The following is a 25,920-nucleotide window of genomic DNA, read 5'->3' as shown; positions in this document are numbered from 1 at the left end:
TGCCAAGTATTGTTTTCAGGTTCTGTGATCCAAATAACACAAAACACCAGGTATTTAGATTTAGCAGGAAAAAAATAGCTCTGATGGAATCATCCAAATTCAGGAGAAATAAAGTGTTTTGCATACATAGCTTTGTGATACACTCACACTATTCAATGTATAGACAGCTTGAGTGTAATCTGTGGTCTTGAAGCATTAATAATAAACATGATTGAGAAAAAACATACTAGTCGCTGAAAAGGAAATCCTTCCACAAAGTTAGACCTAGATGAAAGAAGACAGAAACCAGCAGGCCATGTTCTGATACAACAGGTTAAGCCATCACACTCGCAAACCAGCATCCCATGTGAGCACTGGTTCAAGCCCCAGCTTTTCCACTACCAACCCAGCTTCCTACTAAAGCACCTTTGAAAGCATCAAAAGATGGCCCAAGTGCTTTGGACCCTGCTACGCATGTAGGAAACCCAGGTGGAGTTCTTGGCTCCTGGATCTGACCTTGTCTAGCCCAAGCTATCATGGCCGTTTGAGGGAATGAGCCAGCAGATGAAACATCTTTTTCTTTCTCTCCCCGACTTTGTCACTCTTTCAAGTAAATACATATTTTTTTAAAAAATAATTTAGGTAATTATATAAGTTCTAGCAACTTTTAAAATCCCAAGAACAGAGACATACTTGGATTTTTTATTTAAATGAGCCAGTCTAATTTTTTTCATATTATCATATCCATGTTTACAGAGTTGATGTTTATTAAATTTGTCAGCCTTCACTGTGTTCATCAAAGTACTGAAAATTTAATTTAACTTTTACCAGACAGTTCCAGAAACGTACATCCTCTGTAGTCACAATGATGTTAAGCTGGCATTTTCTTGAAAACACTCTGATTTATAAAGAACTGATGTAGTTTTTTATAACCAAGCCTTAATTATTTTGGATAACAGAACATGAAAGTAATGACAATGTTATTATAGCTTTAATGCATCCGCAATTCAATCCATTTCTCAAGTTACATAAAAGAAGCAGAACCGTAACTGATTCATTCAGAGAACAGAATCAGCAGCTTCACGTTTCCCTACCTGGGGTGCTTTGTCCCTGGAACAGCAGGTTGCACACAGCCTCGTGCAGACCTGGATGACGAGACACCATTTCCGCCATGTTGAAAACAGCCTGGAAAACAACCACATCCAGGAAGCAGCTTGGTCAGAATAATACATGACGGTCAGTGGGGCCAAAATTTCTTTGCATAAAGCTGAAATTTTGTTTTCAAAATTAGAAGGCAGCTTTAGGAGAGGTCTTTCTGAAAAGACACCTGCTGAACATTTATTCATTCTGTATTGTCACTTCATGTATTTCTGGTTCATGTCCAATGCTAGACTATAAGCTCCATGGGGACAGGCACTACCTCTGCAGTCCTGTGTACTGGTTTCAGGTGTCTGAGGACCCCTGAAGAACGCCATGTGAAAGGAAGAGTGGAAAGGACAAGAGTAAGTGCAGGTGGGAGGGCCCAGAAACACTGTCTCATTTTCTCTTACCTTTTTTTTTTTTTTTTTTTTTTTTTGCTGATCTGTTTCACATTAAAGTAATATCTGATTTACAAAGAATATCTGACATATTTGAGCCAAGTTTCCACTGATACTGGTAGGAACTATGAGATTACATCCTGACATTTTTTTTTTCTCACACAAACTCCTGTTTTCTCTATGTTTTTCTTCCACACTTATCCTATGGGAAAGTTGCAGGTCATCAAGAAAATGAAGTGGGATGGGCATTTGGTATATCCATCAAGAGGCTGCTAGGGACCCCCTTGCTCTGTGTTAGAGTGTCAGGGCTTAAGTTATCAACTCTACTTAAGACAGAGCTTCCTACTGATGTATGCCCTAGGCGGCAGCAGATGGAACCCCTGGATTGAGTTCCCAGCCCTTGATGTTTCAGGCATTTGGGAAGTGACCTGGCAGAAGATCTGCCGCTCTCCCTTTCAAATCAGAAAAGACTGAAGCACAAAACTGCCTTCTATTTTGTTCCAGTCTTTCTTGGCACTCCAATGAACACATTAATTGTACTAACTTTATTAGTCACTGTAAAAAAGAGGTAATTTAGGAAGTTTCTTCTTTATGGATGTATATTGGTATCCCTTTATCAGAGAACTCAGTGTTACTGGGAAAGCAGCTACCATGTAGGGGACATTAAGGTACTCTTACTGCTCAGATTCAATGTTCTTAGAAAATTAATGATTTCTCTGTTGGTCTCAATTTTTTTTAAAAAAATAGTATTATCTGTGTCAATATTACAGAAAGCTTTGTGAATAGAAATTATTTGTTCTGAAAGAAAACATGTTTATGTTTTATGTGAGGGAAACTTAATAGGCTACACCTTGATAAAGCCATCATGAAATAAGAGAAGGTGATTTTGCTCTTTTAAAATTAGAAACACAGATATATTACCTGAACTTTTATTTGAGAATTTACTAAATTGGAAATTCTATATTTTGGAGAGCACAAATATCTTCAGATAAAAAGAGAAGAAAGAGTGAATCTTTTAAAGTCTTTTTTTTTTTTTTTTTTGACAGGCAGAGTGGACAGTGAGAGAGAGAGAGAGACAGAGAGAAAGGTCTTCCTTTTTGCTATTGGTTCACCCTCCAATGGCCGCTGCAGCCGGCGCATCGCGCTGATCCGAAGGCAGGAGCCAGGTGCTTCTCCTGGTCTCCCATGGGGTGCAGGGCCCAAGCACTTGGGTCATCCTCCACTGCACTCCCGGGCCATAGCAGAGAGCTGGCCTGGAAGAGGGGCAACCGGGACAGAATCCGGCGCCCTGACAGGGACTAGAACCCGGTGTGCTGGCGCCACAGGTGGAGGATTAACCTAGTGAGCCGCGGCGCCGGCCTTAAAGTCTTAAAAGTCAATTAATCTGATTTCCAGGAATAGCCTTGAGGCTTCAAAAAACATGCTCATTTCCAAAATCTGGCTACCTGCCAGGCTTTGCCTCCAGGGGAAAAGCCCATCAGATATTCAGAGATGCTTTAAAAAAAATCCTGCAGGGGCTTGCATTTGGCCTAGTAGTTAAGCTAGGTTAGTTAGGAGGCTCATATCCCATTTTTGAAAGGCTGGGTTCAAGTCCTTGCTCTGGTTCCTGATTCCAGCTTCCTGACAGTACAGGAAGCAATGACAACTCCAGCAGCTGGGTTCCTGTGTCTCACATGGGCGAATGGATTAAGATCCAGACACCTGACTTAATCTGACACAGCCCTGACTGGTGTGGACATTTGGGGAGTGAACCTGTGAATGTAAGTTTTCTATTTCTGTTTCTCTTACTATGTCTAAAGTTTTTTTTTTTTTTTAACTCCCTTTAAAGATGCTGTGAATGGCATTTTGGTTCACATTATATCTCATGTTACTGCTGAAGGTGATTTTCATTGTTCCTATTCCCTGATGTGGTCACACAAACGACACAAATGTAAATTCCATAATTATGATAAATGTCACATACATGGAACACAGACACTCCTTTATTTGTAATGGTATTATGTCCTGACAAACCCATCATAAAGTTAAAATCTACTTGATACATCAGGATTAGGAGACACAGACAGGCATTTTGTAGACAGGATAAGAAGCAAACATACAAAACACAACATCAAAGAATTGCTGGCAATACAGTGTTGGTGGCTGAGCAAGGGCTGTGGCTACTTCTGCACAGCATCATGATAGAGTATCATATCATGTTTCACTAGCCTGAGGAGAGATCAAAACCCAGAAACTGTTTCCACTGAGGGTATGCTGCCTTCACATCATTATGAAGTTCAAAAACCATAAGTCTGAAATCTTTATATCCCAACTAATGAATAAAGTACTGTAAAAGTTTTCTTTCCCTATTGATTTATGACAAATTTAAAAGGTTTCCATGATGACAGAAGAGGTAGGGAGCTTTCTGCTGTAGTCTAGGGGAAGATCATTTTTAAAAACGTAGTGAGAGAATGCAATCTCAGGGAAGAGGGAGAAAACTGCAGACAAAACTGCACGTAAATTAGAAGGAAACCGTGGACCTACATGGAGGGTGTGGATGCGTACAACTGAGAACCCAAGAAGTTGAGAGGCTCAGCACCAGCTTTGGAGAATGAGGTGAGCTTTTTCACTGGGCAGTCACTGTGGGCAGCTCCAACACTCAGGACGCCATGATTCTCTGGTGAGGGTCATTGCTGCGGAATCTGCGCTCACACCAAGGCCTGCAGGGATCCTCTGTGTGGTTCTTGTGGCACTGTGTATGAATATTACACCCACTGATCTCCTTGTAGGAGAGGTCTTGAGCATGAAACTACACCAACAGAGCTGAATAAACCTCCCCTCTGATAAAAAAAAAAAAAGATTTATCACACCCAACTTGTGTGTCACTTTGGACACTCCCCTCACCCTGGATCACTGAACAGAACCCCCTGACCCCAAGTAGCACACCACCTCTGGATATTCACTGAAAAAGCAGACACTCCACTAAGCCCCAGAGGTATAGTCCAAGGAGAAGAATAAGGAAGACAGGGGCCGGCACTGTAGCGCAGCAGGTTAACGCCCTGGCTTGAAGTGACAGCATCCCATATGGATACCAGTTCATGTTCCAGCTGCTTCACTTCTTTTTTTTAAAAAAAAAGATTTTATTTATTTATTTGAGAGGCAGAGCCACAGACAGTGAGAGGGAGAAACAGAGAGAAAGGTCCTCCCTCCACTGGCTCACTCCCCAGATGACTGCAATGGCCAGAGCTGCACAGACCAAAGTCAGAAGCCAGGAGCCAGGTGTTTCTTCCCAGTCTACCATGCGGGTGCAGGGGCCCAAGGACCTGGGCCATTCGGCTGCTCCACTCCTGATCCAACTCTCTGGTATGGCCTGGGAAAGCAATGGAAGATGGCCCAAGTCCTTGGGTCCCTGCACTTGGAAGGGTCCTGGCTCCTGGCTTCGGATCGGCACAGCTCCGGCCATTGCAGCCAATTAGGGGAGTGAACCATTGGATGGAAGACCTTTCTCTCTCTCTCTCTCTCTCTCTGTGTGTGTGCGTGTGTGTATAACTCTGACTTTTGAATAAATAAATAAATACTTAAAAATGAATAAGGAAGACAACATGATGCCCCCAAAGGAATACAACCACACTTTACTAGAATGTGAAGATGAGATATTCAAGAATTTCTGGAAACATAATTCAAAAAATTGATCATAGGATTACTTAGAAGTAATCAGAAACATATCTATGGAGTAAAAAAATCCATACATGACATGAATGAAAATTTTAAAGAGAAATCAAAATGAAATACTGGAAATAAAGAATTCAATAGATCAAATTTAAAATGTAGAAAGCCTTAACAGACTTGGCAAGGCAGAAGAAAGACTACCTGAGTTAGAAGAAAAATCTCTGGAAATCTTACAGTCAGACAAAAAAGAAGAAGAAATTAGAAAACTAAAAAACAGTTGAGGATTTACAGGATACTATAAAACAACCTGATACAGGTCTTAGGAGTTTCTGAAGGTGTGGAAAGAGAGAATGGATTAGAAGGCATTCTTAGTGAAATAATTATAGAAAACTTCCCTATTTGGAAAAAGAAAGGGACATCCCAGTACAGGAAGCACATAGAACTCCTAATAAATATGACCAGAAAAGATCTTCACCATGACACACTGTAATCAAATTCACCACAGTCAAACATAAAAAAAGATTCTAAAATGTGCATGAGAGAAATACCAGATTACTTTCTCAGTTAGACTCAGAGAAGACTTCTCCTAAGAAATCTTACAGGCTAGGAGAGAGTGGTGAGATATATTCCAAGCCTTAAGAGAAACGAACTGTCAACCCAGAATACTGTACCCTACAAAGCTCTCATTTAAATGAAGGTGAAATAAAGACATTACATAACAAACAGAAATCAAAAGAATTTGTCGCTACTAATTCAGCCTTATAAAAGATGCTTAAAGTTGTGCTATACACAGAAACATGGTCACCACTATGAAAGAAGGTGAAGGCAGAAAGTGTCTCAGTGAAAGTAAAAAGGTAATGCAAAGTAAACAATGAGAATATTTATGGAAAAATGGCAGGGCCAAGTCATTACTTACTAACAGTCACCTTGAATGTAAATGGCCTCAACTCTCCAGTTAAAAGATACAGACTGGCTGAACAGATTAAAAAACAACACCCATCTATTTGCTGTCTACAAGAAATGCATCTCACCAACAAATACACCTGCAGACTGAAAGTGAAAGGATGGAAAAAGTTATTACATGCCAACAGAAGCCAACAGCGATTCTAATATCAGATAAAATAGATTTTAACACAAAAATTGTTAAAAGAGATAAAGAAGGGCACTATGTAATGATTAAGGGATCAATTCAAGAGGAAGATATGACTACCATAAATGTACCTAATTACACATGGCTATTTAAAAGAAATTTTAATGGATATAAAGGGAGACATAGATTCCAATACAATAGTTATGGGGGACTACAATCATCCATTTTCAGCAATGCACAGATCAACCAGACAGAAAATAAGGAAACAGAGGTAATTGACACTATAGACCAAACAGACATAATAGATCTTACAGACCTTTTAATCCTACAGTTGCAGAACACACATTCTTCTCATCAGTACATGTAACTTTCTCTAGGAAAGAACACAAGTCAGACTATAAAGCAAGTCCCAGCAAACAAACAAACAAAAAAAATAGAAATCATACCACGCATCTTCTGACTGTAATGGAATAGCTGGAAACCAACAAAAAATGCTCAGGGTCACTAGCTATCAGAGAAATACAAATCAAAACCACAATGAGATTTTACTTCACCCCCATTAGAATGGCTTTCATACAGAAATCAACAAACCTCAAATGCTGATGAGGATGTGGGGAAAAAGGTACCCTAATCTTCTGTTGGTATGAATGTAAACTGGTAAACCCACTGTGGAAGACAGTGTGGAGATACCTCAGAAATCTGAATATAGCCCTACCATATGACCTAGCCATCCCACTCCTGGGAATTTACCCAAGGGAAATGAAACATACCTATGAAAGAAGGTACACATTCTGTACCCTCAAGTTTATTGCAGCTCAATTCACAATATCTAAATTAAGGAATCAACCCAAATGTCCATCAACTAAAGAGCGAAAAGAGCAACTATGGGATCTATATACCAGGGAATACTATACAATGGTAAAAAATGAAAACCTGTCATTTCTAACAAAATGGATGAAACTGGAAAACATCATACTTAGTGAAATAAGCCAATCCCAAAGGGACAAATTCCATATGTTCTCCTTGATATGTAGTAACTGATAGAGCATGTAAAAGTTAATGCAGAGAATTAAAATCGACATTTTGAGATACAATGACTTTGAACAGCCGTTGTCTCAACTGTTGGGGAATAATTTTGTTCCATTGTATTTGCTGAAGTCATAATAAAATATTAATAAACATGAGGAATCAGAGAAATTCAAATATTGGCCAGTTGAGAAAATAAATCTCTATTCTTTGAAAAATCAACATAATGAAGACAAAGTTAAGAAAGGTAAAACTTAAGTGTCCAGTTTGAAGAAGACTAAAGACACTGACAAAAAACTGCAGCAAGTGATACTATTCTAGGGTGAGGGTTGAGTATCTAAAATGGAATTAATGTGTCAACTGATAAAATTGGAATATGAACCACAGATTGGAAAACATACTATAGCAATGTTAAATATCCTGTATGTGATAACTACACTGAGATTATGTAGGGAATTTTTCTTGTTCACAGGGTTGAAGAATCATTTTTTTTCAACCTGTTCTCCAATGGTTCTAAGGAATTATCAATGTGTATACATAGAAAGTTATCAGAATGAAATGGAGCTGCTTCTGTCAACTGTAACAAAAAAGTAAATAAGTAAGCCTGGGAAATTATAAAGGAGGCATTATTACACAAAGTCGCCCAATATTAATTATCACCAAAAAAAACTGGCAGCGCCAAAGTCAGGCAAGAATACTGTAACCTTATACAAAGAGTAAATTCTGCAAGGACTTTCAAAGGGTAGCTGTCTGTTCAGCTCATGATTGGTATCACCTTGTTAAATGGCATCACTTTGTTGTTAATCCTGTGGCCAAACAGTGTTGTTTCAAAGTATCTGTCTATTCTTAACAAAAAATTGCTTCAACCTACTTTAATACATTCAAAGTTACTATGGTGTCAGGATTCCTACTGCAATGCAATTCCCAAACAAATAGCAATATTCTTTGAAGAAAAAAAATCTAAACAAAGTTAATATGTTAAGCTTTTAAAGAACCAACGTTAATTGTGAATGCAGCTCTATCTGTTCTACTGTAGTGGGTTCTGTAAATTTGACTTTGAATCTTCTTGTATAAATCTGATTCAAATTGCTTCCTCCATCTTCTTGAAAACCAAAATACAATTGAGCTCAAATATCTGGCATGACTTTTATGTGGACTTATCTTCTATTGCAAAAAAGAATAATATCTGATTACTGTAAGCCATAGCAGCTAACAAGAATTATACACAAGGATATGCCCAGGGAAGCTCTATTTTATTCTCAGGAAGGGAAACACAAGAGTAAAGAAAATTCTTAACAAATAAGGGAGTCATAAGCAGAAGAAACCCAGCAAACAAAATGTTCTTTATAATATTACTTAATATTTTGTCTTCCCCAAAATGTTCTGAACTTGCCAAGCAGAGGGATGCATGATAAGAATCATAGTAAGTGCCCAATAAAAATTTGTAGTTAGGGACCAGCATTTGGTGGAACAATTGAAGTGACTCTTTAACTCCAACATCTTATATCAGAGTGACTGTGTTCAAGTTCAGGCTCCTCTATCAATTCCAGTTTCTTGCTAATGTTCACCCTGGGAGATATGCGTGATGGCTCGAGTAATAGGGTCCCTGTCACCCACGTTGGAGAACCTTACTATATATGTCTAGTTTCTGGCTTCAGCCTGGTCCAGCTTCAGCTGCTGTGGGCATTTGGGGAGCAAACCACTGGTTAGCAAATTCTCTCTCTGTGTGTGTGTGTGTGTGTGTGTATCTGTATGCGTTTCTCTGTCTCTCTATGTGTATCTCTCTCTCTGCCTTTTAAATAAGGTATTTTTTTAAAAGATTTTAAAGGATTTGTAAATAATTGTCAGACATATTAAACATTATAAGGCACAGAATTCAAGTTATCTCAGCAACCTCTCTGGAAGGACCTTGAGACTAAAATGAATGGATACTAATAGTCTAATCTAGGTAGTCTGGAAACAATTATTCATGAAGCAAATGAGGCAAATCTGATGGCCCAATTCGTTGTGGATATGTGGTAGGGTCTTATATAAGGATGCTTATTTTCATTGTGATAAAATTCCTACATTTTGTTTAATTTAATTTTACTAACCAAAGTAAAGAACTGATTTGCAAAGCCAATATGAAGGGGAAATTGCATTATTTTCTCATAATTTATGCTTTTTTTCCAATCTCATCCTCCTGGATACATGGTTTTAATGACACAAAAGTCTACATCATAACTGTAACCATCATGATCATAACTATAGCTATTTAAAGCCAAGAAAATTTAAAAATGGTATTTATATGAATAATGAATCCATGGAAAGAAATGTTTTGGATGGAAAATTCACTAAATTAATAATTCACATTTTAAGAAGGTAATGAAATTTTAAGAAGGTAATGAAAATTTCTCAAAGCATCAAAGTATGACAGGTTCTTTATCATTCTAAATATTGTTCCCCCTACAGTCAAACCTGTGGTCTGTAGCGTTTCCAAGCCTAGTTGAATATGATAATATGAATCAGTTTGTTTCTAATAATAAATGGAGCTTATTGATCAGTTTCAAAGAGTGGGCTGGATTCTAAGAAGCTCTAAGAAATTAAACCAGGTCATCCTGCTAATATTCTGTTGGTCATAAAACTGAATCACAGAAATTTTCACCACACTGTCTGAAAGCACACACAGAATAATGCAGTCTTCATCCAGAACTGGGCCCTAAAATTCATAAATCAAGTCTTGACTTATTACTAAATCCTGTTCTAGGCAGTTTCCTGTTTTCTTGTTACCATTCTTTATTTTAGATTGGGCTTGAAATACTTCTCACATTGCTTTCAGTGATTTATTTCTTAGTACAATTAGATATAGTGATTACAATGTTTAATGTTTTTGTGTTTTCTGTGACATGGATAACATCTAGCCAATCTCCCCCTTCCCACACTCCATACTTTAAGTAAAAAGGACAAAGTGGCCACAAGGAATTACACATTTTTTTTCCTCAAGGCTGAGCTGACCAAGGAGGACAATAGTTTCCCAGCACACAATAAACAAGAGAGGGTTGGGGGTATTTTTGTTGTTGTTTTCCTCTTTCTTCAACAAACAGTTATTTAACAACATATTAAAATGTTTCATTGGGAAAAGTACATCTTGGTGTTATCAGTATTATCACATATATTCCATAATAGAGTTCAGAACAATAATTATCCTGCCAAGCAAAAGCCATTAATCATAAACATACTTTAAATTCTTCCGTATTTTGAAGGGTCTGTAATATATCTAGATATCATGAAAAAAAAAATACACATAAAGGCTGCCTGACTCTCCCAGATTAGAAAAGCTTTGTCTAAAATAATTGAGAAACAGATTCTTATAAATTTTTTAATCATTTTAATTATCTTAAGGATCATATAAGGCTTCATATAACTGTGTAGAGTAACAAATACTGCAATTTAAAGGGAATTGTTCTTATGACACAATTTTACATGTCCATACTTCTGTAACTAAGCCAATGAATTAAATTAGATTAGCCTGTGAATGTGATTAACAGAATTAAATCATGTGATAATTAAACAGTATAAAGTGAAATAGTCCCTCCTATTCATGGGATACATGTTACAAGACTCACAGTTGATGCCTGAAATAAACACACACCCATAGCACAATTTAAAATTTATGAGCTGTTTCTGGAATTTTCCATGTAGTATTTTCAGACTACAGTGGACCACAAGTCACCAAAGTTGGAGAAAATGAAATTGTAGATAAAAGAGAATACCACCTTCACTGTATGAAAGAAAAACAGCTAAAGCTAGTTTTTTATATTTTGTGTAAATGATACAGAACTGCTTCTTTAAAATTTTAAACTCTATTTAGAGTTGTTTTTCAAGCACCAGGGAAGAAAACAGACACATTCAAACATGATTTACTTTATTGTCACTACATTTTTCCTAACTACACAAATTCAAGTAGAAAGCAACTTGGTAATCAAAAAAAGTAATAAAGCTTAAATTAGCTTCACTAGTAGAATGCAGGAACAGACAAATGAATATACCAGATAAGTCATGAACGATAGATGGCCATCAATGTGTTTGTCTTCATCTCTTTCTTGCTAACCCAGATCAGATGAGTATTTTAATGATTACTAAAGGCCTTTCTGGACCCTATTATCTGTTCAGTGCCTGCTGCGAGATCCAAGTACACACTTACTGTTTATCATTTATTTATTTATCATGTGAATGAAAAATAATCAGCAGAAGCAAAAGCATACAGATTCAATAAATATCTGTTAAAAACAATGAATATATGAAGCTACAGGAAAAGGACCCCAGGCATTCCATGAAATAATGGTCTCCATGGCCAAAATGCAGATCAGACATGTAAGAGTGCTACTGAACAACTCACAAGAAAGTAGCAATGGTTCTAAGAATTTGTCAAACTATGATAGGAGAAAATGCCCCCTCAAAAATACTATTTCCCCAACTAATAGCAATGTTCTGTTAATATATTTTGTTAATTTTGAATTTTATTTAATCTATTATAGTCATTTCCTCTGTTAAAAAAACAATTTGACTTGATAAGTTTGCAAGCAAATATAAACTAGAAACCAATGTCTTATTTTCTAAAATAGATTTTATGAGATGACTATCTAAAGTGCTAAGAGTTCTGTGTAAATAAACAATAGGAAAGGCCACTTCATACTCTTTTATCACTACTGGAACTTGGAACTGTTGCAGGTCAGCAAACGCATTGGCTGAATGTGACCTAAGAGTAAGTGACTTGTTATCAGCACTCAAACGTCCTGGCCTTACTCTGCTGCTGCCAGTCGCACTGCACCCTTGAAGACTCTCATCACAATAGCACAATTTTAGTGACACAAGAACAACCCCTGTATATCTCACATTGCGATGAGTCTCTATAGTGTAGTGAGAATATTCTTGCTAAAACTTTAGAAACTTTGAATTGTCCATGGGTAAAGTACATGTATCTTCCCCAAGTCTCATCTAGCACTTTCTGAAAGGTCTCCAAAATCTAGATCCCTACCTATCCAGCTGAACTGATGCTTCCTCAATCTTTACCTTTCCCCAGTCTTCCATGCATCCTTAGAAAACCACTTACAATGCCATTAGCACCCCTACTATCCTCCACAACTCTAGGCATGTACACACATTATTCTTTTTAGTTCAATGCCATTCTTCTGGGGTGGGAGTTTGGTGCAGTGGTTGAGACACAGCTTGGGGTACCCACAACATATGCTGGAGTAGCCTAAGTTCAAGTCCCAACTCTGCTCTCGATTCCAGCTGATTATGCATACCCAAGTAGGCAGAAGCTCAAGTACCTGGGTCCCTAACACCCATGTGGGAGACTCTCATGAAGTGCCCAATTCCTAGCTTTTGCCTGGGCTAGGCTTCATTGTTGGGAAATTGGAGAATTAATAATTAATTGGGGAATTAATCAGCAGATAAGAGTTCTCCCTCCTTCTCTGTCTCTGACTCGCCCTACCTTTCAAATAAAAGTTCATCCATCTATTCATGTTTTATAAGCAACACACCCTTTTTAATCGCTGCATTGTCTCCTTCAACTAGTAAAAACCACTTATCCTAAAATCTCACATTAGACTCATATTTCTTCTCCATCAAATTGTTCACAACCAATGAGGCTGTGCATCAAGTGCTTATTACAGTAAATGGCATGGTCATTTTACATGTTTGTCTATCCCTAGCGGACTGGGAGTACAGAAAGTCACATTCATCCAAAGAGGTCCCCAGTGCTTAGTGTTTGTGTTGTAAGAACTCAACAATTACATACGGATGAATGAGAATCAGAATAAATAGAAAGACAAAACACATAGTAAGGAATTTACTTTTAAAATCTACTCATGATTGTGGTAGGCAGAACAGTGATCTCCCTGGGATCTGTTAATAAGTCATCAGGCAAAGAGAAACTAAAGTTGAGCCTGTAATTAAGATTGCTAACCAGCTGACCTTCAAATAAAGTTATTAGTCTGGAAATCTAAATGAGTTCCACATGATCACAGAGATCATTTAAAAAGAGGAATAGGGAGGCTGAGGAGGAGATGAAGTGATGTGAGATAGAAAGGACTCAACTCACCATAGCTGGTTTCAAGGGCAGAGGAAGGGGGCCACAAGCAAAGGAACATGGGGAAGCCTCCAGCAGCTGGAAACAAACGTGGAAACTGATGCTCCCTTAGAGCTCCCGGAAAGGATCACAGCCCTACTGACAGCTTGAGCTCAGCCTAATGAGAACTGCATGACACATGTGACCTGGCAATCAGCACAGTAATAAATTTTCACTGTTTTAAGCTACTAAATTTGTGGAGATTTGTTATGGCAGCAAACAGAAAACTAACCCAACAGAAAAAACAGAGTAGACTAGTATTTTTTAAGGTACAAAGGGTTAATCAGTAATAAAAAGTTAATTTAATAACTTTATAAAAACTTCCATTAATCAATGATTTATAAAGAAAGTGAAAATATGTCAGAAACTCTAGAAGACATGTCCAGCACATATAAACCAACAACAAAGGGCTAGATCTAGAATATATATAAAGAGTTTCTAAAATCTGTAAGAAATAGTAAACCAAAGCAAAAGAAACCAGAGGTTTGAACTTGTACTTCATAAAGTAAATAATGCAAATGACCACAAAACATATTGCAAACCTCATGAGTAATCAGGGAATCAAAAGTAAAGGGACTGGTGTTGTGGCTTAATGGGTTAGGCCACCACCTGCAGCAACAGCAGAAGTAGTGGCTGCTCCACTTTTGATCCAGCTCCCTGCTTATCTATGTGCCTGGGAAAGCAACGGAGGATGGCCCAAGTGTTTGGGTCCCTGCACCTATGTGGGAGACCCAGAAGAAACTGCTGGTTCCTGGCTTTGGCCTTGCCAGCCCCAGTCATTGTAGCCATTTGGGGAGTGAACCAGTGGAAAGAAGACCCCTCATACTGTCTCTCCCTCTTTCTCTGTAACCCTGTCTTTCCAGTATATAACTAAAATCTTTTTTAAAAGAAATGAAGAAAATTAAAACCAGGGAGAACATTTGGCACTGCAGTTAAGCTGTTGCTTGGGACAACTGCATTCCGTATCAGAGTACAGGAGTTCCAGTCTTGACTCCACTTTCCTGTTAAAGTCCCCAGTTCCATGTGGGGTCCTAGACTGAGTATCAGGCTCCTAGTTTTTACACAGTCTTGGCTTCAGTGAACATCTAAGGAAAGAACCAGCATAAGAAAGACCTCTTTGTCTTTCTCTTTCTTCTCTCATCCCTCTGTCTTCCAAGGAAAATGAAAATAATTTTAAATAATATTTAATTTAAAACATGAGAGCAGATTGGCAAGTATAATCTGGAAATACCAGTTGTTACTGATTTGTGAGAGCAATGCGAACTCTTACAGACTATCAATGGGAGAGCAATTGGTATAAGCCCTTTGTAAAACAGGTTGGCATTATCTGTGTATACCCTAATGACTCAGAAGGTTTAACTCTAAGTATATGCTCTAGAGAAACTCAGAACACACAAATATCCATATTTCCATTGTGCAGAATAGGCCCAAATTGGAAAGAGAGACAGTACTAAACTAGATTGCTTAGTGATACATAGGTACGTTGTAGAAACATAGTAGGGAGGCAGTCTTCTGAGCATTGTTAAGGTACTACAGTAATCCCGCTTTCCCCATAGGAGACACGGTCCAAGATCACAAGTAGATGCCTGAAACCACAAAGAGTAAGGAACACTGTATCTGAACTACATCACAGTGGGGTTTTGGGGGCCTTTTTTAGGTGAAGTAAGTGTTATTTCAACGAACGTACTACAATATCTTGACAGTCCATCTGACAATGACGGAGAGTGCTACTAAGTAGTGGGCTTATCCAGTTGGATACACTGAACAAAGAGATGATTCATGTGCTGGGAGGGACTGAGTAAGACATCAAGATTTCATCAGACTTCTCAGAAGAGCATGCAAGCTAAAACTTACTTATTTCTAGAAATTTTCTTGACATAAATATTTGCTTTATAATTAGTAAGTTCAGTATTTTCATTGTATGCAAATTTTTAAAACCTAGAAACCTTTAAGGTATACAAACTTCACAGATTTCATATATATAAATTTAGGAACACAGTGATTCTTCCCACCCGCACTCCCACCCTTCTTCCTCCTCCCTCTCCTGTTTCCATTCTCATTTTTTACTAAGATCAACTTTATGCACATAAAATCTGTGTAACTTTCATTCTTCTCTTTCATTTCATCTCCTTTACTCCTACTTTACTTATTCAACTATTGATTGACTAATTTTGTTAAATTCTCAGAGTATACCAGTGCTCCAGGTCACAAATATTATTCAAATAAAGGGTAAGGTATAATAAGAAAAAGATTTATATATAAGGGAATAAAGTTATTTTTCATGAAATTAAAAGCAGGAATGGCAATTTAGCCTGGTGGCTAAGATGGCTGCATCCTGTATCAGAGCACCTCAGTTTGACTCCCAACTCCAGCTCCTGACTCCAGCTTCCTGCTAATGCAGATCCCAGAGGCATCAATGATGTCTCAAGTAACTGGGTTCCTGCTAACCCCTTCAGAGAGTTGCATTGCATTCCTGACGCTTGCTCTGGGCCCTTTGCCCAGGCCCAGCCATGACAGGCATTTGGGGAGTGAACCAATAGATGGGAGTTCCTGTCTCTCTCTCCTTCTCTCTGCCTGTCAAAAAAAAAAAAAAAAGGTAATAAATTAACTCTCTTGGATGCATCTCCGTGACTTCCAAATTTTGCCCCCAATTAAGCAACTTCTAATGTGTTTGAGGAAAATGAACAATCAAAGCAGAGCAAAACAAAATACCAGCTAAGAATTTTGCTTACTGGAGCTATTTCTACCAACTGTATGTGGTAACTGTGGGGAGCAACTCGGACTAGACTAAATTACTCGAATTAAGACTTACTCTATGCATCTGCTCTCCCACAATATGGCGCTGGGAGAGGAGTAAACAACTTTTACACAGCTGCCTCCAGTTCGACCAGTAACCTGCAGGAGCTGATCCTGCTCCTGATTGGAGGAGAGCAGCATACTCAGAGTGTGGGTAGCAGAGTTGGGATTGGTGGAAGAGGACTATAAAGGAGGAGAGAGACAACATGCACCAGGAACATCTAAGGGGAACATCCGAATAACATCTGAGCAGCCCCCGAGAGAGCCGGCCGGCGGTGTGCCACTCCCCCGCGGAAGTGGGGAAAGTGGCTAGGGGGAACCGCCCTTCCACGGAGGTGGAAGGGACGGCAGCCAACCCGGGAAGAACCAGCAGCAAACCCGGGAAGGGCAGAGCAGACAAAAGAACAGCGCAGGGTCCTGTGTCGTTCCTCCGCGAAGAGGGGGAGCGACAGTAACTTTGAACAGCTCACTATGGAAAAAGATTTCACTCCCAGACTTAACTTAGAACCACAGAACAAGAGCTCTTGTAGCAATGATTAAATACATCTATTTATTTGTTTAAAAGCAATCAAGGAACAAATTAGAAGTTTGAACAATTAAAATTACATAGACCAGGCCGGTGCTGTGGCTTAGCAGGTAAGGCTGCCACTTGCAGAGCCAGCATCCCATGTGGGAGCCGGTTTGGGTCCCGGCTGCTCCACTTCCAATCCAGCTCTCTACTATGGCCTGGGAAAGCAGTAGAGGATGGCCCAAGTACTTGGACCCCTGAACCTGCATGGAAGACCTGGAGGAAGCTTTAGGCTCTCAGCTTCAAATTGGCATGGCTCTGGCCACAGGTGGAAGACTCCCTCTCCCCCTCTCTCCCTCTCTCCCTCTCTCCCTCTCTCCCTCTCTCCCTCTTTCCCTCTCCTCCTCTCCCCCTCTCCCTCTCTCCCCCTCTCCCCCTCTCCCTCTCTGTAACTCTGCCTCCCAGGTAATAAAAAAATCTTTTTAAAAAAATAAAAAATTATATAGACCCAGAGGCATGCCCCAAGGGGTACTGACTTAAACTATGCTACAGTGATCATATTTTATGAGAAAGTGGTAGCCAAGACATTTCATACATACCTATAAAAATCATTTTAAGTTTTCTTTTAAAAATATTTATTTGCTTGAGAGGCAGAGTGAGAGGAAGAAGAGAGAGTGAGAGAGAGGGAGGGAGGGAGGGAGGTGTCTTCCATCTGCTGGTTCACTCCCCCAAATAGCTGCAATGGCCAGAGCTGAGCCGATTGAAGCCAAGAACCAGGAGCCTCCTCCATGTGTTCCACATGGATGCAGGGGCCCAAGGACTTGGGCCATCTTCTGCTTTCTCAGGCCATAGCAGAGAGCTGGATTGGAAGCGGACCAGCCAGGACCCGAACCAGCGCCCATATGGAATGACGGCGCTATAGGTGGCAGTCTCACCCACCACACCACAGCACAGGCCCCTGTGTTTTCTAAATGGGAACACTTCCCTGCTTTACCATAAAACTCTCACAATTTCAATCTCTTATTCTATACATTGAATATTTCTAGGTAGACTAGCAGAGATTAATAAACATAATTTCAGATCCAGGGATGCAGGGAGTTTTAGAGTAGGAGTCTGGCTGGAACATTTGCATGGGCAATTCAATGAGGAAGTATGTGAATGGAAACTGATCTTGTATTGTATCTCATTACTCAAGTCCACCAGAATTATCAAATTTGGTTTTACAGTGAAACTTACCACTTTACCTAAAAAGTTAAAACACAAAGCCAAAGTCTAACACAGACAAAAAGTACCCTTAGTCAAGAGCAACACAGATTTTTTGTAAGTGACAACCTCAAGTTCTTCTAGAAATAAACAGGAGAAGGAACATGAGTTTCTCTCATCCTTAAAAAATGCCCCTAAAAAAATCATCTTTTCATCACTTGGTCCCTGTGTGAGCTGGCTGCCTGGTGGGAACAGATTGGTGGATGTGGTAAACCAACCAGCACAGTTCTTCGTGAGGGAATTAATACTACAAAAATGTAGCAATTAACCTTAAGCCTCTAGTAATTAACCATAAATATGCCAGACTGCTCCATTTATTCAGATTTCAGGGACAAGAAGCCACAGACTACAGTGTGCTTAGCACATCAATGGGTCTACCCACAAAACAGTTTTGCTTTTGGGGGAAAAAAAACCATTTGACCAAAGTGTCTGAGTCAACGGCTTCCTGTAGATGGCCTCAACAGAGGGGTGTGACACTGGCCAACTCTGGAGCAATTTGCAGGCGACGTCAGCTCGCTGAACTCTCTGGGTAGCTCCAGGGCAATGTTTGAAATAAGTGTTCATCTTGAAAACGTTTACCTTAGAACAAGAATCGCCTTCCTGTTTTGTTCTGAACTATGTTTTTCAGCTGCTAGAATGCCATCACAGTCATCTTTGCAGATCTAATTGGTTTCATAAATCAAGTATTGTCCAGATGTTGCTTTCATGGTCTAAGCACTGGACAAAGCACTATACATAAAAGACAAACTTCTTTTGTAGTGTACATTCCATGTCTTTATTTCCTTGGATAACACTGATATTAAGTATTTTAATGTTAATGTGCATCATCAAAGAGATTATTATTATAATAAAAGGCACTTCAAAAAGTTCATGGAAAATGGAATTAAAAGATGTTTATTGAAATGCATAGTTTTTTTATAAAATGCATCTTCCCCGAGCTTTTAGTGGGGCTCTTCATACATTCTCAAGTCATTTCATGTTCTTAAAACCTAAACGTAAAGGTGAATGAATACATTCCCTTACTATAACTTTCTCCAAATCAGTATATAAACCTGAACATTCTTGAAAGAAATATTAAAAAGCATAGACTGACAGAGTGAAAGGAAGGTTAGGAAGGGACAGAGTAGATAAGGGAGAGGGGGAGGAAGGGATGGAGAGAGATTGATCTTCCATCCGCTAGTTGACCCCCCAAGTGGCCTCAAGAGTCAAGTCTGGACCAGAGGAACCCAGGAGCTCCATCTTAGTCTCTCACATGGGTGGCATGGGCCCAAGACGTCACTCACTGCCCTTCCAGGTGCATCAGCTGGTAGTTGGATGAGAAGCAGAGCAGCTGGGACTGGAATTAGCACTCCAATACGGGATGCCCATGTGGCAAATGGCTGCTTATCCTACTGCTCCACAACAGAGGCCCCAAATTGGAACATCTCATTTCAAAAGAAGAGCCTCCAAATTTTACTTTTTTAAACTTTTATTTAATGAATATAAATTTCCAAAGTACAGCTTATGGATTACAGTGGCTCCCCCTCCCATAACTTCCCTCCCACCCATAACCCTCCCCTTTCCCGCTCCCTCTCCCCTTCCATTCACATCAAGATTCATTTTCAATTCTCTTTATATACAGAAGATCAGTTTAGCATATATTAAGTAAAGATTTCAACAGTTTGCACCCACCTAGAAACACAAAGTGAAAAATACTGTTTGAGTACTAGTTATAGCATTAAATCACAATGTACAACACATTAAGGACAGAGATCCTACATGAGGAGTAAGTGCACAGTGACTCCTGTTGTTGACTTAACAAACTGACACTCTTGTTTATGGCATCAGTAATCACGGTAGGCTCTTGTCATGAGTTGCCAAGGCTATGGAAGCCTTTTGAGTTCACCGACTCTGATCATATTTAGACAAGGTCACAGTCAGAGTGGAAGTTCTCTCCTCCCTTCAGAGAAAGGTACCTCCTTCTTTGATGACCTGTCCTTTCCATTGGGATCTCATTCACGGAGATCTTTCATTTAGGCTTTTTTTTTTTTTTTTTTTTTTTTGGCTAGAGTGTCTTGAGCCCCCAAATTTTAATAGACTTCTCTTTTGCCTGAAGAAATGCTGTATGACATCACCCAAATGAGAGTTTTTATATTTTCCACAAGTTCCTGGCATTTGTACCTAAATTATTCTTCATTTCCACTTGCCAAGTCCTGTGACTAAATCATTTTCAAAGTTAAATGTGTCCTTCTATCTTTCTCTCCAAATCTACTATCACTCCTAGTTGAAACCCTTATCTGCTGCCTACCAATTTTCAGTTGAATCTGAAATTATCATTCAGCCTATAGTCTTATTTGTCACAATCTATCAGTAAATCTCTTTTAAAAACCTCCATGTCCCTCAGATACAACACAGTCCCATAAATTACAGTTCAACTACAAATATAGAATGCTCCACCCAAAAAGTAATTACGCCATGGTATTTCAAAAGATGTATTCCATTTCTTTTGCTTCCATTACTCCTCCCCATGTGGAAGGCTTTCTAGTCTCCTCATATTCTTTACCCAGGCTAAGCTTTGCAGGAGGCTGTAGATTCCTGTGATCTCTCATTTCTGTAATCTCAGAGTACTTTGTCTATCCTACTTATTTTAATCAACCCCATTTTGCCTTGCGAAATCCTTTGTAATGTATCCCATACTGATTTTTTTAATGCTGTGTTACTGTAAGTCCTTACATTCAGTGAGGGCTACTTAAAAGAGATTGAGAATCAAATTAGAAGAAGTTAAAATTACATAGATGTAGAGGCACTAAGAGAAGGTCTGCTTAGAGGAGAATAAAGTTTGAAAAACAGTGGTATACATTATGACTCAGCTCTTAAATGCATACTTAGGAGCTACAGAAAAAAGAAACTGTCTCTTTCACTTTTGTATCATCCAAAGAGCATGTTACACAACAGGGGCTCAACAAAACATTTAAATATTGGATAAAGCTTTACCTCTGTGTGTAACCAAAAATTAAAAATCCTAAGAGAAAATATTAATACTTAATTTTAAGAAGTTTTTCATTGTACATGAGACTAGATCTTGCTAAGTACTCAGTCCTTGACCTGCAAAAGAATATTTAGTTATAAAATGTTCTATCATCCATATTTTTATTTAGTGAGAAAATCATTTTTAGCTTACAATCCAGGCAGATTTTCCCATCAAAAGTTGGCCAATTTAACATCTCCTGACCACATTGCAAACAGAGATTGTTTGTGGTATAATAAAATATAATCATATCTGGTCTTTGTGCTGGGTTTCTGGTTCAAAGCTTCAACAATCCATGGTATGTCCTAAGTGATAAGAAGTATGTTTGTTGATGCTATCAGAACAACTCACATTAGCCTTTGAACATTTCGTATTGGGGACTGATCACCAGAAAGACCAACTGAAGAGGTTTTTTTGTTTGTTTTTTCGTGAAATTGTTGAACTCTTTACTTACTCAGTTGGTCTTCTGCTTACAAAGTGAAGGGAAAATGGATCCTACTGGAGAATGGAACTGGGAAAGGTGAGAGAGGAGCAGGAGGGGAGGGAGTGTGAATGGGAGGGTGGGCATAGTGGGAAGAATCACTATATCCCGAAAGTTGTACTTATGAAGTACATGAAGTTTGTATTCCTTAAATAAAGGATTTCTTTGAGGAAAAAAAAAGAACAACTGAGACACAGAGGAGGAGGGAGCAGTGGACCCACGCCAAGACTGGAGTTCCCATTATCTCAATACTTAGAGCTCTGTGTTTGGTTCCCCTTGCTCTGAAGATAAATAGACCTCCTGCCTGGACCAGGTTCATATCAGTTTAGAGGCCTAAAGAAAACCTAGACTAACCCACAGCTTCATTATATGCTCATTGTAATATATTAACATACTAAATGACACACCTACCAGCCACCATGACAGGAAACATTGGACTACATAAGCAAAAAAAAAAAAAAAAAAAAAAAAAGGTGGTAGCTAGACTCCAGGATACCTTCACCTAATTCCCAGTAAAAAAATGAATATTCTTCCCACTTATTAGAATGTACCTGCCCTTTCATTAACTGATCCATATTAACATTAAACACAGTTCAGAAGTGGACCACTCTCCACAAGTAGGCTCCATCTGTGAAGTGTGTACCTTTGCTTTTTTAATAATACAATTGGTACTCACTATTCACTGTTCTCCAACTCACTCCTGAATTCTTTCATGCAGTGAAGTCAAGGACCTTGCTACCTCCTATGTGATTAAAGGTTTGGAACTTTTTGCCAACTCAATGTCTAAGAACAGGAAAGTGGCTGGAGACTGACTCCACTTATAAACCTAATGATTTGATTAATCAATCAATTGTGCCCACATAATGAAACCTCAACAAACAGTCTGGACACTGAGGTTGCTAGCTCACGATACAAATATGTGCGAGGAGGTCAGCACTCCTGGATTCCAGAGGATGACAACATGAGAGACTTGTATATTCCCTACCCATGGACCCTGACCTTACCCCATGCCTTTGTTCAGCTGAATACTCTTATACTATATTGCTTACAGTAAGTTCTAGGAGTCTTTACAGCAAATTCGCAAGGCTGTAGTTGTGGGAAACCCTGGGTACTGAGTTGATTAAGCAGAAGGGATGGCGGCTTTGAGTCAAAATTTGTGGTTGGTGTCTGAAGTGAGGCAGTCGTGTAAAGGACTCTGCTAACTTGTGGATGCTATAGATTCAATGTCTGGATCTCAACCTCATAGGCTTAACTCCTCACTGTAGAGTGTTGTAATAGTCTATGGCAAGCCCCTGCTCAAAGCAGAAAGTGGGCTTTAAAAAAAAATGATACAGGTGAAAGAACTGGCTTGAGTCAGGTCAACCCAAGATACCATCTAATCTAACCTAAAGGAAACCTGAACCCACATTATATCCTCAGTATAATTCATTAGCAGAATAAGAACTCCTTTCGACAGTTCGACAGCTGTGACAATCCATGGAAGTGAACACATAAGGAGAGAAAAGATGTGGATCCGTAATTCCTGGAAGTCATCATCCTTTTCCCAGAAATAATATGAATATCTTGCCCAGATATTTACATTTGCCAAAGCTCATAAAGGAGGAGCAGAAACAATAGCAGTACTGCTTTCTGTAGAGTTGCCTGCTCATTGCCACTTTTTTTTTTTTAATAAACATCACTAACTTTGACTTTGCTGGCTTAAAACTGATTTCTCTCTCTCTCTCTAAAGCCAAAGACCTCTGGAGCCTTAGTGGCCCACACAGCATCCCTGGATGACCCATATTAGGAGGAGGCGTTTCTGGGAGGTGCTTAAGTCATGAGAGAAGAACCCTTGTGATTGGTGTTAGTGTCCTTATAAGAGATCTGGGAGTACCCTCTTGTCCTTCGTTCTATGTGAGAACACAGAGAAAAGATGCTATCTGTGTGCCAGAGAGCATGTCCTTGCCAGTCACCAAATCTGCCAGTCCCTTGATCTAGGACTTTTCAGCCCTTAGAACTGCAAAAATAAGTTTCTGTTGTTCATATCAACCAATATGGTATTTTATTATAATAGCCCCATCTAAGCTACAGGGTCAGCTGTAACTCCAGGTAGTGTCACAAATGAACTGGATTGGACTGTAGGATACTGGGGTGGGGTCACAGAAGTGGTGTCAGAATGCAGTGTTGTCACTGTGGTTTAGAAGACAAAACATACAGCAATGGAAGACAATGATGCACAAGGTCTGGCAAAGAAATGACAGCCCTAGAACAACAAGTGATTAACAAAAGAAACCATCCCAAGGGGTAACAGAGGAATGAATCTGCTTAGCATAAAAAGCTGACAATGACTCTTGAGATAAATGTTGTGAGAGACAGAAGGCAGACCACAAAGCAGAACCAGACTTCACTCTCCTAAGCAAGATCAGCAGGAGGTTGTACTTGCAAAGGGCAATCAAAGTATGGGGAAGGGGCAACCTGCAGGGTCAGACTGTATCTGCCTGAAGCCAGAGAGAGTCCTTAGTCACACAGGTGAAAGAAATTTCACCTGTTCTAAAAGGAAGACAGAAGGAGACCATCCTATCAGAACCACTCCCTCTTGTGTCTCATGATGTGCAACTGTACAATAAAGCATTTGTTTGTTGCATGTGTTCAGTGATTTTAATCTAACAATTGCATTGTCTTCCTCAAGTTAAAAAACCACAAGACCTCTCCAGGTATTCTTATAGATAGATATGCAAATGAGCATCATACTGCGTCAGTGTTCAAACTCTGGTACTCACAGTGGGCAAGATCCAACATACATTACTCTCACAACATTTTGCCTTAAATGGACTACTTTGAATGCTTTACATATTCTACTTATCTTCAATTATAGTTTATGAATAGACAAGACATTATCAAAGAAAAAGTGCATATGTATATTCATACATATTTAAATAAATCTATCTAAATAGGACCTGGGACTGGATCCAAGTGGCCAAGTTGTTCTTCCTCTGGAATGCTGGAAGGAAATGTACTGAAACTAGGAACTATTAATTCAGATAGCAAATTCCCCTGCTGAAAACATGCAGGAAGTGGCAGCGATGTGAATGTGTGTAAAGTGGCTTTATGCCCAATACTTGGATGCATAGGCTTCGTTGGCCATTATGTAACCATCATGAGAACCATGAGCCTTACCTTCTCCCTTCTTTACAATCTGCTAATTCTTGGAAAATGCAGGACACTTCTGCTCATGATCAATGCCTTTAGTACTTTCTGAAAAAGTTATCAAATTGAACAACTTCTGCTTTTAAAATATATTCTAGGCTGGCGCCGTGGCTCACTTGGCTAATCCTCCTCCTGCGGCGCCAGCACCCCGGGTTCTAGTCCTAATTGGGGTGCTGGGTACTAGTCCCATTTGCTCTTCTTCCAGTCCAGCTCTCTGATGTGGCCTGGGAGGGCAGCAGAGGATGGCCCAAGTGCTGGGGCCCCTGCACCCGCATGGGAGATTGGGAAGAAGTACCCAGCTCCTGGCTTTAGATCGTTGCATTGCCAGCTGTAGCGGCCATTAGGGGAGTGAACCAATGGAAGGAAGACCTTTTTCTCTGTCTCTCATTCACTGTCTATAACTCTCTCTGTCTCTCTCACTGGCTAACTCTGCCTGGCAAAAAAAAAAAAAAAAAAAAAACCACATATTCTAAATCCTTATTTTTTTAGATATCTTCAGTTTTCTGTTTAAAATGTCAAGAGGTACCCTAATAAAATTTTCAACAAATTCTTAAGTCAATGTTTATTTGAATTCACTTCAGCTGTAATTGAATGCCATGTATAGTGTTTCTCATGTAAGATTATGGAGAACAAGATTTCACAGTGAAAAAATCTAAAAATCCCCCAAAAGTATGAAAATCATTGGTACATGGAAATACCACAAATTCATAAAACTTGATTTGCCATAACACAATACTTTGCAATATGGGCATACCTCAGATATGCTACAGATTCTGTTTCAAACCACTGTAACAAAATGATTGTTGCAATAAAGTCACATGGATGTTTTGATCCCCCAGTGCCCATAAAACTTATGTTTATATTCTGCCGCAGTCTTAAGTATGAAATGACATAATATCTGAAAAATAATGGACATATCTTAATTTAAAATACTTTATTGCTATAATTTATGCTTTAATTTATGTTATCATTTCTGCTATTGAAAAAATGATGTCAATAGACTTGGTCAATGCAGATTCGCCAGAAACCACCAATTTGCTTTAAAAAAAAAAAACAGCATCTGCAAAGCAAAACAAAGTGAAGCTCAGTAAAGCGAAGTATGCCCTAAGCAATAGTTATTTTCACATGTAAACTTGACTGGGTGATGGTGCTTAGGTATTTGGCCAAATATTACTCTGGACGTTTCCGTGAGAGTATCGTAGTTCGAGATTAACATAAAATCAGTAAATTGAGTAAATCATGATGTTCTCCATTATGTGGGTGGGCATCTAGCAGTCTGCTGATGG

General features: G+C 39.1%; 1 long non-coding RNA gene across 2 annotated transcripts in view; it reads right to left on the bottom strand.

Moving 5' to 3' along the window:
* Positions 1-13,529, bottom strand: part of LOC138843878 (uncharacterized) — a 165,577-nt gene extending 152,048 nt beyond the window's left edge. For both annotated transcript variants that reach the window (XR_011379012.2, XR_016213006.1), the window contains exons 1-2: positions 13,367-13,529; positions 1,074-1,164 (exon numbers count right to left, since the gene is read on the bottom strand). This is a non-coding gene — a long non-coding RNA (uncharacterized LOC138843878). The remainder of the gene's footprint in view (positions 1-1,073; positions 1,165-13,366) is intronic.
* Between the last annotated feature and the right edge of the window lie 12,391 nt (positions 13,530-25,920).

This window comes from Oryctolagus cuniculus, chromosome 9, assembly GCF_051225735.1.
Source record: "Oryctolagus cuniculus isolate XC-2025 breed Fujian yellow rabbit chromosome 9, ASM5122573v1, whole genome shotgun sequence".
Classification (NCBI taxonomy): Eukaryota; Metazoa; Chordata; class Mammalia; order Lagomorpha; family Leporidae; genus Oryctolagus; species Oryctolagus cuniculus.
The sequence above is the reverse complement of the archived record's forward strand: the minus strand, read 5'-3'. Positions and strand labels throughout refer to the sequence as shown.